This window comes from Prionailurus viverrinus, chromosome D1, assembly GCF_022837055.1.
Source record: "Prionailurus viverrinus isolate Anna chromosome D1, UM_Priviv_1.0, whole genome shotgun sequence".
In the NCBI taxonomy this organism is placed as follows: Eukaryota; Metazoa; Chordata; class Mammalia; order Carnivora; family Felidae; genus Prionailurus; species Prionailurus viverrinus.
The window spans coordinates 78,051,134-78,068,434 of record NC_062570.1 but is presented as its reverse complement, the minus strand read 5'-3'; positions in this window follow the sequence as shown (position 1 = coordinate 78,068,434).

Sequence of the window (17,301 nt, the reverse complement as noted above, 5' to 3'; positions counted from 1 at the left end):
TTTACATTTAATTTATAATTTACATTGCTTTTAATTTTTGGCCATTTTAAACCTGTTTATTACTCTGTGTACCTAATATTTAGCAGAGTTGACTTCTCACCAAGTAATCGATTTATCATAGATTAGATTTAACCTGTGCATTTACCTGTGTCTCTGTGTCAACCTGAACTTATTTTGTGCCCTGATACGTGCATTACATCCATGTTCATTATGGAATCTCCTGGATGACAAGGACATTTAGAGACATTTAGTCAAATTGTTCATCAGCGTCTTTTGTCTGCTTTGGAACATTATTAAATCAGAGTCTGACATTTGCTTGAACACCTCCACTGATGATAAACTCATTATCACCCTAGAGAATTTTACTGAAATGTTAGTGTTTTACTTGACAAAAATATGTTTACGTAAACTTTTGCCTGTTGGTTATAGATCCTCTGGTCATACAGCATAGGTTAAACAACTTTTGTGTATGGGATTCCTTAGAATATTTGAAAGTAGATATGGTTTTCTTCTTCTGTGCTCTTCAAGCTAAATGAATAAGTTCTTTCAGGGGGTTCTCGTATAGCAGGGGTCCGCAAACTGTGGTCCAAGGGCCACCTCTAGTCTGCCACTTATGGATGTAAATAAGCACTTATTAGAATATGTCCATTTATTTATACGTTGTCTATACCTTCTCCCATGCTTCTTTCACAGTAATGGCAAATTGAGTAGTTGTGAGAGAGATGTTATGGCCCACAAAGTCAAAAATATTTAATTAGTTGGTCCTTTTTATATAGGTACAAAAGTTTGCTGACCCCTGTCCTACACCATGGTATGTCAAGCCCCTTCATCATCTTTATTCTTTCCCAGATGCCTTTCATTATTTCAGTCCCCAAGACTGTGATGCTCCCAAAATTGACAAGTTTGTGCCATTTCTTCTGGATACTCTTTCTACTAGTGCAGACAAAAATCCAGTGGTTTAAAGAAACCTCGAAGCACAAATCTAGTAAGATTAGCCTGGTTTGTAGGAGAAAAATATAAGTTTTTGTAGTTTTTTTTCTGAATTGGTTCTTATTTTAATTTTTTACTGCTACCTTAAAATGTCCTTTTGAGTACCTGCTCTTGCATAGCATTGTTCTAGACACCGTAGGAAATGGTAAGTAAAATAGTCCTTCCCCAAAAGAGTATGTAGAGAAAATATTTACCAAATAACTTATCTTTTTTATTACCTCCCTTCGGTAGATTACCGGCGCCACGAAGGCAAGGTGTTTGCCTGCCTTGTCCTCCTACGTCTCGCCCAGGCCTGGAAGAGTGTCTGGCACATAGTAGATGCTCTGAGAATATTGATTGGTTGAGAGCACTAAAAACAAGAGGAAAATAGGGGCCCCTGGGTAGCTCAGTCAGTTGAGCGTCTGACTTTGGCTCAGGTCATGATCTCACGGTTCATGAGTGCCGAGCCCTGCATGGGGCTCTGTGCCGACAGCTCAGAGCCTGGAGCCTGCTTAGGATTCTATGTCTCCCTCTCTCTCTGCCTCTCCTCCACTTGCACTGTGTCTCTCTCTCTCTCTCAGAAATAAGTTTTAAAAAACTTTTTTAAAAAAAGAAGAGAAAGAAGAGGAAGATAAAATATCAAAATTTAGCTAAGTATTAAATTTATGATAATATATACAGAGTACATGACAAGTTGGAATTCTGGGTAGAGATGGATCAACACGGTGAGGACACAGAGCTGGATGAAAACTTCGGGGCGCCTGGGTGGCGCAGTCGGTTAAGCGTCCGACTTCAGCCAGGTCACGATCTCGCGGTCCGTGAGTTCGAGCCCCGCGTCAGGCTCTGGGCTGATGGCTCAGAGCCTGGAGCCTGTTTCCGGTTCTGTGTCTCCCTCTCTCTTTGCCCCTCCCCCATTCATGCTCTGTCTCTCTCTGTCCCAAAAATAAATAAACGTTGAAAAAAAAAATTAAAAAAAAAAAAAAAAAGAAAACTGTGCACGTAATCTAACCTCCCTCAATGTGGAAATTCCGTTGATGGTCTTCAGATTAATATTTCTCATTTGCATTAGAATCTTCTAGTTCACTTATTAAAGACAAGAGATTCCTGATACCTATGACTCACCTACCGAATCAGAACCTCTGAATCGAAGCCCAGATACACATTTTTTACCAAGCAGCCCCATGTGAATCTCTTGAAACCTACAATTTTAAAACTACCACTCCTAATAGAAGGTGACCCACCTCAATGTGAATACCCATAGCAATGAAGGTCTCACATTACCACAGGCCAGCCGCTACGTCTGTTAACATTAGTAGTTGGGAAAAAAGTATTTCTCAGGCTGCAATCTGCCTCCTAGAATTTCCAGCCACTGGTCCCAGTTGCATTTATTAAAGTTGCAGGTAACAAATTTTTTTTTCTCTTACACATGACAGCCTTTCAAATGTGTGAAGACACCTATAAAATTTCTTCTCTAAGCTCAACAATTTATAAATGCTTTATTTTTTTGTTGTTGTTGTTCATCGGCAGGACTACCTGGCATCTATCAGCCACTCCAGGATCTCAGTCTGTGTTGCCAGAAGAACTTGACACCAAGAGCGAAAATAAATGGTTCCAGAATCTACGGATAAACCCCTCTTCCTTCCGCTCCAAGCAAAACAGTCTACCACAGCCGACTTTTCATCCACACCTGAAGCCTCACTGTGTGCCTCCTTGTCTAGCTTTTGATATTGACTCTCATTAGACTCATTGGAAGGGGATAAGGGGAACTTTGCTCACAGATCATGAATTCCAGTCTGCACACTATTCTTGGGGCTTTCCTAACAAGTTCTATATTTCTCAACATCTATCTTAAAATATGTCTCCCAGAACAGACTAGTTATAGTGGTCAAGCTGTGACTCAATGAATCAGACTTAAACACTAATTAGCTCTGCAACCCTGGGTGATTATTGTTTAAACTTTATTAGCCTCCGTTTGTTTTTTTTATAGAAGAGACTGATAAAAATCGTGATAATATTTGTAAAGTATTTTATGTAGTACCCGGTATATGGTGAAATTTCTATAAATGTTGGTTACTATTACTACCCTCCTGGCAGAATGAAACCATTTCTTTCCAGCAATCCTGTGAGTGTTGTAATTTTTTATTTACATTCCTGTCTCCTATTGCAGATGGTGAACTTCTCAAGGCAGGGACCACATCTGACTTATCTCTAGCTACAGCTACTAAAAGGCCACTGGGGAGATCTCAAATAATTCAATACTCTCTAAATAAGTTTTCAACTTTTCCAGTACTTTGCATATTGCCAACCCTCTACTTTGTGCTTCTAAACTAGGCCAGTGCTAATACACCCAACTTTCTGGGCAACCAATTTTTAAAAGCCACCATCGCACCGACCCAAGTCTTGGTAATCGTCTCAGAACCAGTCTCCCTGCCCTTGCTCTTATGCTGAGTCTATATCCCTATCTTACACGTGATCTTCTGGCTTGGTCAGAAGGTTTTCATTCTGTACTTGCCTTGTCGACATAAGGACCAGGTTTGAGCTTGCTCTCTGATTCTCCCTGCTTCTGACCCCTAGACACATCTACCTTGCCTGCCTTATTGCAGTCCCCAGGGCCTAAGGCTGCACCTGCTGTTGGACATCAGGCCAGCACTCTAGCCATGTCTGTTCTATCACCCTGGAGAAGAGCAAAGCAGAAGGATGAGAAAGATGCCGTGATACAGGGGTGGCTGCCCTCACATTGTCATGTTGGTTTCAACTGTGTGCTATGCAGACAGAGGGTGAGAGCAAACACATCATTAATATTTCAGTGATTATCATCAGTGGTGAAGTGCTGATATAGCCGGTTCAACAAGACACGGGGTTACGTAGGTAAGTCCCAGAAAATGTCATCAGCGTCAGCTCCAGAAGTCAGAAGGGATGACGATGGCATCAGGTCTTAAAGCAAACCGCAAGTGCTGAGTTTGACCTCCTTTGTCCTTGTGGTGGTGGCCCGACACCCAATCAATCTCAGAACGGGAGTGTGATGCTGTGCACAGAAGAGGCTGGTGCAGTTCAGCTGAGTGGGCGGGTTGATGGAAAGTGACTGTGGCATTGCTGAGTTCAAATGGAATTAAGGATTCATGAGAGCACTGCACAGGCAGGCAGAGAGCCCTGAGTGAATACAGAATGAGTCACAAGGGAGCCCCGGCGAGGCTTCAAATCCCAAATAAGCAAGGAATTGCTTTTTGATGATGCCAAACTATAAATATCATCACCTCAGAAAACCAGGTTCTCCTTTCAGGACGTCAGGAATGAGCGAAGAAGACTGTGAGGCCAAATGCGTTTGCGATAGCCGGGCATAATGCTTTGCGTAAATAACACCGCCACTCTGAAGCCATTCCTGAAAGAATTTTGAAGAGGCATATTTTTCTTAAGCTATTATTTTAATAGTATCTTAGTCATACTGGAAGTCATGGATAGAATTCAAACAAAATCAGCGTCTCTAGCCTACTTACCAGGCGATAACATTTATTTATTTATTTTTAATTAAAAAAAATTTTTTTTAATGTTTATTTATTTTTGAGACAGAGAGACAGAGCATGAATGGGGGAGGGTCAGAAAGAGAGGGAGACACAGAATCCCAAGCAGGCTCCAGGCTCTGAGCTGTCAGCCCAGAGCCCAACGCGGGGCTCAAACCCACGAACCATGCAATCATGACCTGAGCCGAAGTTGGACACTTAACTGACTGAACCACCAGGCACTCCCAGGTGATAAAATTAAAAGCATTTTCTCTGGTACCTACTCTGAATCTGCATATGGGATTGCTGATGTGTAAGCGTCACATAAAAAAACAATAGTGTGTTTCAGATTTAGGGTGATGGTTATTCCTCTAGTCCCTTACGCTCTTTCAAATTTCATTATTTCAACCGAAGACAGAAAGCTGGAGAATAGCAATTGTATTTTTGCCAGAATTTTCTTAAAAGCGTTGAAACGAATGTGTCCAGAATCCTTGGGTTTTCCAATCTCTGACACTGCTGTGCTTGTCATGAGCCGTTCTTGCAGAACACCTCCCTGCAGGATTTAATGGATTAGAACAGATCTTACAGCCGAGGAAGACGGTAAGGGCTGGATCCTCATGAACTGATTCTGCAAGGGCAGGTGGGCCCTATTTTCAGCAAAGCAGGGCCCGAATAATTTGCCCAAACAGAGGAAGCTGAAATCGTGCTTATAATCTAATCCTGTGCTGTGGTCACTGTGTGCCCGGGGGGAGGTGGCATATGTTGTTCCACTGGAGCTGTGTGTAGATGCCTTAAGGACATCCACAGACACACACACACACACACACACACGTAGATCTGTTACGATCCTACAGTCTCACTACTGCAGCTTTCAATATAATGTGTCAAAAAAGGGAAGTAAAAAAGACCTAATTTAGGGGAAATAAGTTATGCATGTGGGGGCCTGGATCCACATGGCTGTACTAGACTCTAATGTTTGGGAGCTGATTAAACCAAAGCAGGTCTGAGCTCTGGTCTGGACTACGTGACCAGAATTCCATTAAAGTAGATTCTGCATCTTCTGGGAAGAACTCGTCTACTTTCGCTGATCTCTTCCAATTTCGGACTGTTCTGTCTGTGGTTGTTTGTCGACTAAATGGAAGGAGGCAGAGCTTCTGGCTATTTTGTGTTCCTATCTTTACAAACATCAGCGACAACAACAAAAAATTCCAGCACCTAACCAGACAAATGCAAACAAAATGCTGTGTGTTTGATTAATCACAGCAGTATCACAGAACATTCATCTTTTATTAAAAAGAATTGTCGGCTTTCCAGAATTTTCTGGGAGTTTTCATTGTGTCCTCCATTTTTATGGTAATGTAAAGGAAAGCAGTGTTATATAAACCTAACACTTCTCTTTTTCTTGGATGTAATTTACACCATGTAAACTTCACAACTTCCTTTCAATACTTTAAAATTACACTGTAGGCTCCTCATCTGGGATTTTTATTACATAAATAAAACACTATCTGACTTTAAACTTAAGTATATATATTTTATCTTCCCTAAAAAGAATTATAGCTTGGAATGCACAACACTGATATATTTTTATTATTTCAATCTTTGCTTACAATATGCCTATACATTAGAACCAGGTTTTGGCCCTACTAAAATCCATCTGTGAATGTGACGTATGTTAATGAACAAATCATATTAATTTTTTCCTTAGAATAAAAGCACATGAGAAATGGCTTGGAATCTGTGGGTGAAAATCATAGAAGAGCTACTATCTAAGAAAGCACATGGTATATCAGAATAGCATTAAAAACCCTGAGATTTAGCAAAAAAAAAAAAAATCTACCCTTCAATAAGGTGTTTATAGGCTCGCCTTATCAGACCTTTTACCATCTGGTCTTAGGCCATCTTCCCAGGCCACCTTCCCCTTTTAACCTCTCCTACTAACCTACCACTCTAAACCGATTTGGCTAGTCTCAATTCCATGAATGTATGTACACTCATACCACCTGGACCATGCTCATGCTGTCCTTCCACCTGCCCACCTTCCCATTCTTTCTCTACCCACTAAGAGCTACTTACTCTTCCAGACTCAACTCAGGTGTCACCTCTCCAGGGAAGCACTCCTAATGCACACTCTGTTGACTGTCCCTTCCCCACCTAGCACAAGAGAATGTCAGCCCCTTGCATGGCTGGCATAGTTTATCAAACTTCCTCAACCCCTGGTGTAGTAGCTGGCATGAATAAATGAACATGCCAACCAATCAATTCTCAGTGAATAAACCTGAAAATGTCCTTCAGCTTCTATGACCTCCTCTGAGTCAAATTTCTCATTTAAATTATTCTTGCCCTAATTTTCCAGTGAAGCCTGCTGCTCATTGGTGGCTCCAAAGCTCTTGTCAAGCCCTGGACTTGTCCTATTAATACCTATATTTTTCCCATCACCAATCCCACAATATTTTCTTTGGGAACTTGTGACATGTTTAATACTAATAGAAACTGAGCACCAGACTGAGTAAGAATCAGGATACTGACAGTCTGGTCCTAAATATTCTACTAATTTACTGTGAAGCCTGAGCAAATTATTATTCCTGTCTGGGTCTTTGTTGTAAAATTAGGAGGATATACAGAATGTCTTAGATCCCTTCCAACTTGAGGGAAAAAAAATGTGGTTGACAATGTTTTGAGAGTAGTGTCCCCTACTTGAGGAACTATAGTTTAATAGATATTTAATTCATATAATGCCTAGTTTTTGCTAAGCCTTTTTCTAAGATCTGGGAATACAGTGGTAAGAAAAACAAAAACAAAAACAAATGCCATCTGTAGCTTACTTCCTGGTGGCAGCAGGAAAATAAATGATAAACAACTCATTTACATATATGTATGTTTATACCTATTTCTATCTATCCAAAAAATCAGGAGGTGATAAGTGCTGATGAAGGAAAATTTTCAAGAACAAATTCGTAGAGAAAGAGACTATTGTTGGCGCGAAGGTGGAAGATAGATGGTTTATGATTTTATATACTATGGGCAGTGATGGCCTCGTGTATAAGGTTGACAGCTGAGAAAGAGGGGTGTTCCAGCAAAAGGGGACAGCAAGTGCAAAGGACTTGTGATGAGAATGTGATGGGCTTGTTCAAAGAAGAAAAAGAGGTTGAATAATGCTAAAGAATTAGAGAAAGGATGAGAAATGAAGTTGAAGAAGTTAAAGCAGAGGAAACAGATCACAAGGGTCTTGGCCATTGTAAGTGCTTGGCTTTGAATGTGATGAGAAACTGTTGGAGGAATCAGAGGAAAAGAGTGACAAGATTTCAGCCAACATTTTGGAATAGTCCTTGAGTTGGTTGGGTTGCGTTCAGACGGGATATGTTCAGTGAAACATATAGACATATAAAACCACATAATCTACACATAAAACTGCAGGTGACTTGGTCTTGGGAAGAAGCAGTGGCTATGAGACAAGCTATTGGATTCCATTTTTATTGGAAGGTAGAGCTGACAGAACTTCTTATGGATTAGTCATGTGCAGAGTGGGACAGACAGGCGTTACAACTTACAGTGTTTGTGGCCTCAGCAAGTGGAAGGATAGTGTTGGCACTTAGGGAAAACTGCAGAAAGAACAGGAGAGGCAGTGGTAGGTTGGCAGGAATATTCAGTTTTGACTGGGACATGGTAAGTTTGTGATGTCTATTGAACATTTAAATGGTTATGTCAAGTAGGCAGTTGAACAAGATACTGGAATTCAGTAAATCCTGGGTTACGATACGCATTTTGGAATGATCAAGATAGAGATGGTTTTAAAGATATGGGAAGAGGGTGTGATCATCAAAGGAGAGAATGTATATAGAGAATAGGAGTGGCTCAAAGATGGACTCCTGGGGAAATCTAGGAATAAGAGAGTGAGGTGATGAAGGGAAATAGCCAAAGAATTTGAGAAACAGTGATCAGTGAGCTAAGAAGGAAGCAAAGAGACAACATGTCCAGGAGCCAAATGAAAAATGTATTTCAAGAAACAGTAGATGACAGATGATGTCAAATGTAACTGAGAGGTAAAATGTGGTAGAACTTGAGTCAGCTTTCAATTCCCATTGCATTACTGGGAGTCTGTTTCTAATTATGGTCATTCTAGACCCTGTGCCAAGCAGGGACCCCATATTCTCATCATGGTCTGTATGAACTCGGGTGCCCTGGAGTTATGCAGTGCAAAGCCTGAGAACATACACATGGCATCCTGAGCCAACTAGAAAGGGCCAGCAGGGTCTTTCTGCAAAGCTTCTTCAATCAGCAGTATCAGATGACTAGGTAATAGCGGATCTGTCTCAAGTGCACACAGGTACTTCCCCTCCCTCAACACACACACACACACACACACACACACACTCAGAGTATTTGTCATTTTAAATGCAAAGATGAGAATAATGGCATATTCACCCTGATCTCCTTCTGAAAAGTAAATGGGTTTGTGTAAAAAAAATGACACTAGTTGTTGATATTACTGTTGTTATTATTATTAACTGCTTACATTTTTGAAGTGATTAACAAGTACTAGGTATTATTTTAATAATTTTACATATATAATTTTGTTAAATCCTCATAACAACCCATGTGATTGATATTAATATCAACATGTCCTCAGATGTGGGTAGTTAGCCTTAAAGAGGTGGAGTGGCTAGGGGCCCCTAGATGGCTCAGTTGGTTAAACATCTGACTACGGCTACTGTCATGATCTATGGGTTGCAGGGTTTGACCCCTGCTTCAGGCTCTGTGCTGACAGCTCAGAGCCTGGAGCCTGCTTCAGATTCTGCGCTCCCTCTCTCTCTGCCCCTCCCCTGCTCATGTTCCCCCCCTCTCTCTCTCTCAAAAATAAACAGTTAAAAAAAATTTTTTTTTAAGAGATGGAGTGGTTTTCTAAGGTCAAACAGCAAATAATAGCAGATTCTCTTTTCAAATCCAAAAGTCTGCCTCTGGGGCTCTCAGCCAAGAAATAAGAATGGGACCATTCAGTTCTCCTAAATGCCCTGTTCCTTGAATCATATGTGAACTTTGAACTCTCTGTTATCAAATGCTCCTTTTTTGTGATTCTCAACAAGGTTAGGCTATCTGGAACTAGCTCCAAAATTTTCCTGATGCTTGAAATTCGGGCAATATCTGAATTTTCCATTGCCTTAGACAGTTACCTATTGCTAAAACAAAGTATCTTGTGGGACTGACCAATGAATAGTTAAAGAGCCATTTGAGCGGTAACCTTCCAATCCTTCAGGATTGTAAAACTGACCCAAATCATTACTAGCATTTCTGGAAGCATACCACAACATGATAATTAGCCTCTGAGTTCACTTTTTTGGTCATACTCCAAGGGTTAGATACCAGACTTTAATGACTAGGCAGTAGTTAGAACTTTACTAGCATCTTGGTTATGACAAGTATAGAATTGGTAAGAAATTATCTAATTCTTTTTATGTAAGTGACTGGTATCTGAGATGGCTTCTTTTTAAAACATAATAAATCCATAAATTTGAAATGTAAAGTCATTTGTTAGAGAAAGGAATCAAATTCCTTAGTAGACAGAAAGAACTTTAAAAAAATTGTCCATGCTATTGAATAACAACCAGTTTAGAGTCCCACCCTCCCTCCCCCCTGGAAAAAACAAAAAACAAAAAAAAAAAACATAAGTTTAGCCTCTAACTTTGCCTCCTTGTTCAGTGAAAAAAACTATTCTTGGAAAATCTTGTTTCATGGAGAATATGGCTAAATGACACTAAATATCTATGCTTAATGGATACCAGAAAATGTTTTCTTGAACTGTTTCCATTATTCTCCATGCTTTTCCATTCCCTCTGACAACCTTGATCACTTCAGGTAAATCTGGAAAGTATTAGGGAAGAGATGGAACAGTTGACTCATTCTCAGCAAGGCAGGTGCCTTGGAACTTGACTTCCCAGCCATCATGATAGGCAGGTGCCTTGGAACTGCATTTCCCAGCCATCCTGATAGGCCGTCATCCAAAGTCTCATCTGGTCTCCCCAGTTTCTCACCCAGGACCTTCTGCATACCTTTGGAAGTAGTCACCCTGGGATCAAGCATGTGGTCTCTAGCAGTGACTCTGTGTGTCTGTGTGCATGTGTATGTGCACACATATGTGCATGTGCTTGCACATGTGTTCAAGGAACAAGTCTAAGTTCCCCACTTCATTAGCAAAACAGTCTACCCAGTAGAGTTTCCTGATGCAATTTAAACCTAGACTCTGATCACATCTTTCCTTCCTCAGTGGCATCAGATACCAAAAACATGGGTTTCAAATTTGCAGCCAGTTTCGAACGCATATGCTACATTCTCATTCCTAAGCCATCTTAAAAAAATAATTTATGCTGAGCTTTGGTGTCCTCATGTGATCGAGAGGAATAAATCGATCTATGACAAGTGAAATGTACTTACATATAGCAAATGCACACACGGTCACCCCTTTAATTTGGACATCAGTGAAGCCTGAGCAGTAGCGTCTTCAGTTACATTATTGAAAATTGTCATCCTGTTGTAGAAAATAAAGTTATCGGGGCACCCGGGTGGCGCAGTCGGTTAAGCGTCCGACTTCAGCCAGGTCACGATCTCGCGGTCCGTGAGTTCGAGCCCCGCGTCAGGCTCTGGGCTGATGGCTCAGAGCCTGGAGCCTGTTTCCGATTCTGTGTCTCCCTCTCTCTCTGCCCCTCCCCCGTTCATGCTCTGTCTCTCTCTGTCCCCCCCCCCAAAAAAAAGTTGAAAAAAAAAAGAAAATAAAGTTATCAAGCTGCTCTTTATAAAGTGATAGAAGTTAACTAATAGCTGGTTTTGAATTTAGAAACCATCTTAAAACCAGGTTAAAGCAGTAGTAACATGAAATGTTTCATCTAGCCTTTGTCAACTGGAAAGTCTTTAAAAATTTTTTTGAAATGTTTATTTATTTATTTATTTATTTATTTTTGAGAGAGAAAGCTGGGGAGTGGCAGAGAGAGAGGGAGAGAGAAATCCCAAGCAGGATGTGCACTACCTGTGCAGAGCCCGACGCGGGGCTTGAGCTCATTAACTGTGAGATCATGACCTGAGCAGAAACCAAAAGTTGGATGCTTAACCAACTGAGCCATCCAGGTGCCAATTTTTTGTGGACTCCAATTAAAACATGGCTATGCTCATGGGCCTCAAAAAGACTCAGAACTGCTGGGAATAAATAGATAACAGCTGACATTTGTTGGGTGCTTATGGTATTAATCTACTGCAGCATGGCAAATTACCGCAAAGCTTAATGCAACAAATATTATCTCACACATTTTTTGAGAGTCAGGAGTCCAGAAGCAGCAGCTGGGTACCTCTGACTCAGAGTCTTTTATGAGGTTACAGTCAAAATGATGACCAGTTCAGTCATACAAGCTGAAGGTTCTGCTTATAAGCACCCTCACAGGCTTTTTGGCAGGAGGATTTAGTTCCTTGCTGGCTACTTACTGAAGGCCTCAGTTCCTCACCACATGCACCTGTGCATTCGGCAGCTTACATGCCCTAGCAACAAGGCACTTGGCTTCTTCCAGAGCCAGGGATCCAGGAGGGCCGCTAAGACACAACGCCAAGTATCAGAAATAATACATCATTATTTTTCTCTGTAATCTATTCAGTGGAAGTAAGCCACTACGTCCAACCAGCTGTCAAAGGGATGAGAACTGAGTTCCACCTCTTGAGGAGAGGACTATCAGAAAGTCTGTAGACATATTTTAAACCTACCACACTTAATGTACTAGAAACTGTTCTGGGCATACAATGTGAATTATTCCTATTTTTTGCCCCCTAACTCTCTGAGATTAGGAATTACTTCAGCTCCCATTTTATAGATGAGATCATTGAGGATTAGCCGTTGAAACATACTCACAGCTATGTGGTAGTGCTGGGATTCCAAACCAGTGGAATCGTTTGGAATCATCAAAATAATAATAATAAGATAATAATTTTCTTCAGCAGAAATCTTAATAAAGATTTCTTCTTCTTTTAAATTGATAACCTATACATAGAATATCTGACAATGCCTTGGGAAATAGAATTTTGGATTATGCAGACTATATCAGTCTCTGTGTCAAATAATTAGGAATTTACTGCTTATGGTTTAAGACCCAGTGTGACAGGTAAATACAAGTCTATAATATTTTACCATATGGATTATACTTTATTCTCAAACACCATAAATCCCAGAAGAATACTTTTTAAAATATAAGAAATATTTAGGAAATGTGGCCATTTTTACAGTTTACTCACCCAGGATGGTAAACACTCGTAAGAGATTCCCATGGAGTCAGCTGTAAAATGGTCTTAGTGTCTTTTTCACCCACTCTATCTTTTATGGTCTCAGATTTATTTCCAATTATCTCATAAACGTGGGGGGGCTGGTGTGTGGGGGGGTGCTCCACTGAGAAATTACTTAGACTGTCATTTAAATGCTGCTTTTCTGCCAACAGTGGCTCGGGTTTAATTTGCTAGGGGATAAAACTCCAATTGTTGATCAAGTCAAAGCAGAAGGGGGAAAGACTCAATGATCCGGATGACGGCTTCACTAACAGGCAAAGAACAAACATCAACAAGATATTAATCAAATAAATAATAGATGAGAAGTGGAGGGGACGGAGAAGGAAGGAAAGAAGGAGAGTGAACAAATAAATGAATGATCAAAAGGATGAACAAAGGAAGAAATGTGGGTCTGAACCCGAAAGAGAGAAAAGAATGGGATAGGTGAAATCTTCCATGGCAGGGAGAATAATGGTCTCCCGGTTTTGTGCGAAAGCTTTTCACGGCTCTCCATTGTCTCCAGCAGGGATGGAGAGACTACTGCCTACTGCTGGCTCCTGCTGCCTGTCCCTGACAGGAGGAAGAGCCTAGGGCTGAGAGCCAGAGCCTCCCAGAAGATGGGCGGGACGGTTCTTCAGTCTCAGAGAAAGATCTTGGAGGCACTGCACGGAATCCTTTCCCCTCTCCAGGCATCCTTTGCTGCTTTAGGCAAGTACGGTTTTTATGCTCAATAAAGGGACATATTCTCCTTCAAAGATGCCAGACCCAAATCTCAATCGTTTATCTGAGAGCTAATTTATCTGATCATCAAAACGACCACAAAGAAGATTAAATGAGATAAAGCAAGTAAAGCATTTAGCATGGTATCAGAGAGGGTCAGCTGCAATCATTATTAATATTATTATTAACTATATTTTAGTCTTTAGGAACCTATTCTTCCAGCAAATACTCCAAAGATCAAAACGAATATGTAGTCCCAAAGATTAAAAAACAAAACAACAACAACAACAACAACAACAACAAAACCAGGGGTCATGGCTACTGAAATCTTTAAGCATGCTCAATAAATGACACCTCTGTAATCACCTCAGGATCTGAACAAGTTTTTTAAAAAGGCCAAGGAGTGGCAGATAGATGTCCAAGTATGACATTTTGACAGGTGAAAGTTGAGCGGGGCCAGCTAATGTGTATACAAAGAATTAGGCAGACTATCCACCCAGGTACAGCCACACTGAATAAGGGCAAGCCTCCCACATGCCCTCACAGGGGCAGAGCTAGCCTGGAGGCGCAGAGCAGAAAGACAACATCAAAAAATGGAAAGCGATGGCTGAGCTGAGTCTGCTTTTGCCTCGTTCGTTCATCACAAGTGTACTAATCAGGTCCCTCTTCCTCCTGTAGATCAGAGTAAGCAAGAAGCAGATGACGTAAGGATATCTGCTCACCGAGCTCCTCCCATGGAAAGAAGCACCTAGAAGAGATGGAGAGAAGTCTTTCCCTGTAGCACTGGTTTCATAGAAAAATTCTGACTGTTCCCATCCAAGGTCTGGCCACATCCGTCCGGAACATTAGGTCTGGGAACAAAGACACAAAAGATCACTTTGAAAGTTGTAAAACTTTCTAGGTATGGCAGATGCTCTATAACAAACTTTTTGTTTTACTGATGTATTATCATTTTGTGCAGCATATTTTTTTATTGAGGAGTTTGTTACCTTCTTAAAGCCTAAGGAATTACTTTATAAACAAATAACACCTAATGCACCTAACCAAGGAACTGATGATATTACCACAGTCAGGGAAAGCCCTCAACTTGTAACCCAAAGATCTGATTTTCAGTCCCAATCCAACCATTTTCTGGCTAAATATCCTTGACCAGTCATTTAAATTAAATCTCAGTTATCACATCTTTAAAATGCAGAAGATGCAGGTTGCCTAAAATGTTTCATAGATGCTGGTCACATCACTAAAGGATGTATGTAAAAGCACTTTGAGGGTACTGTGCATGTAGGTATGACATCTCCAAGGGCTTCAAATGTATTTTAATTGAACAGAAAAATAAGAGGATCTTGTACCTTGGAAGTACAGGTAAAGGAAAAGAAACAGTTCATGTTTTACCAGTATATGACAGCAAAGCAGAGAGGAAAGAAGAAAAAAGAGATTTTGTTTTTTTCCCACACATAAACCTATTAATTTTTCATGATGGGCTTAGCCTTGAAGAGATTTTACATACAAGAGGAGCTTTTTATTATGTAGTCCAAGGGCCAAAGATTTGGGAACCCATAAGTTGCCAAACAATTGGATATTTCATGTAGATGCAAAACCAGTATATTTATCCCTTTCAAAAAAGTCGGGATGAATCTAACACAAGTATCTTCTTGTAAATGCTTTTCATTCAAAAATGAAACAAAAGATGTGCCGCTGCTAAGAGCTTCAAGGTCTAGAATGCCTATGTGCTCCTTATTATAATTCCTTTCTTCAAAATAGGCATTTTGTGTCCCCGAAGGACAAGCCTTGTGTTCATTCAGCTCTAGGAATTGATTAATGTCGCAGGATGTGATGTATATTTAAGCCAGACTCATGGCCTATTAGTAATTCACAAACCGTGACTGTGCACAGTTCTGTGCTCAGCTCCATTTTGCATTACAAAATGTTTATAAATCTGCCTCCATTCTCAGAATGGCATATAAACACATCAACAAACTGCATGTATACTGAGGGAAGGGAGGTAGAGGGTTATGAATTTATTATAGCCTCAGGCTGCTCTGTGACAAATTAAATATCACCCTGGCCACTGAGGTCCCCACCAGGCAGTTGGTCAGAATGAACTGTAGATAGATTGAACCTCTCTTATTGGTGACAAGTCAGCAGCTCACCCAAACATTATAAATTGTATCCCCCACCCTCTAAAGAAAATCACACCATGTTAAAGGCAAGGCTCTCTTTTCTGAAAGTCTGCAATCTTATGATTTCCTTAGAAGAAAAAGAGAGTTTATGGCAAAAAAAAAAAAAAAAAAAGTCACAAGACATAGATGGATGAAGAATGGTGGGAATATTATCCAATTTTGAGCCCCAGCACCTGTGAGGGAGGTTTCAGATTAAGTGAATATATATATATATATATATACACATATATATATTTATATATTTTTATATATATATATAAATATATATATGTGTGTGTGTGTGTGTGTGTGTGTGTGTGTATGTATATATATATGCTCTTTTATATATACATATTTTGTTTCTAGAAGGCGAATTCTTTCCCTTCTCATCTTTAGGATCTTAACAGAAGAAAGTGGACAGAAAAGGGGCCACCAATCAAAGGGCTCACAATTTGCACTGAACCCTCCTCCAAGAGATGATTGTCTGGATTCCATTTTCAACAGGATTTAGTCACACGGAAACCTCATTTTCCCTTTTAATGTAAGGGTATGCAGTTGTACTCAAAATATAAGTGTTCAGTGACTGGTGAGAAGATACACTATGACCAGCTATCTTAAAGATCTTACAGTCAACTAAAAGTTTCATCTTTTAAAGCTTTACCTTATAAAGTAAGGGGTTTTATTTATGTTATCTATACTTTGTTACAATAAACAAAGAAAAAAAATAAGGTATTTTCTCCCAGAGAAGCACACACACACTAACTAGAAAGGGGAAAGTTTATCTGTGACATTATAGAATATAGACTTTCAGAACTAGAAGAGCTCTTAGAATATTCATCCCCTACAGAATTTTCCAGAATGTAATTCTAAGTTAGTTATATCTTTTGCCATAAGAAAGGGTTCCAAAGTCAGAGTAGTCATTTTTTCTGCTCACCACCATCCAGCTTTCCTCTCCTCTGTGCAGTTTCTATTTTCCCTGTAGTTGAGTGGGATCATGTGACTGGTTCTGGCCAATGAATTTTGAGTGGGAATTATACATGTCTATTTGGGCTGTACCATTTCATGGCTGGTTTGAGACCCTCCTGAACTTCCTCATTTTTTTCTGCCAAAATGACCTGCAATTTTCATGATGATATCTACTCCATGAGCTGGTATCCCTGAGTGACTATGAACAAAAGAGCCCATCTCCATTAAATCATATTACAAATGGAATAAGAGAGTGAGGAGAGAGAGAGCAAGAGAGAGAGAGAGAGAGAGAGAGAGAGAGAGAGAGAGACCTTCCTATTCTAAGCTTGTGAAATTTGGCTGTATTTTTTCTCTCAGCATAACCTAGTCTATACTCACTGGTACAATGTTCAGTTAAGTTGGAAGAACACAGTTTTACACAGATGCCTTTATGACAGAAATGTTCAAGGTTTTAAAGTGACAATAGAAAATATGAATCTTCAAAGCAGGTATATATTGGAAGCATTTTTCACACTTATATGATAACAGAAGTCTTTGCTTTATTTTATTTTGTTTTTGTGTATTGTGCAGGACACTTAGGTCAAAGATCATAATGTTCCACAGAGCAATTAGAGAAAAAAACAAAATAGTTAAACAAAGCCCTAAGAGATGAAGGTCTTCTTCAAGGTCATATTCATTCCTATTTAGTGGCAGACATG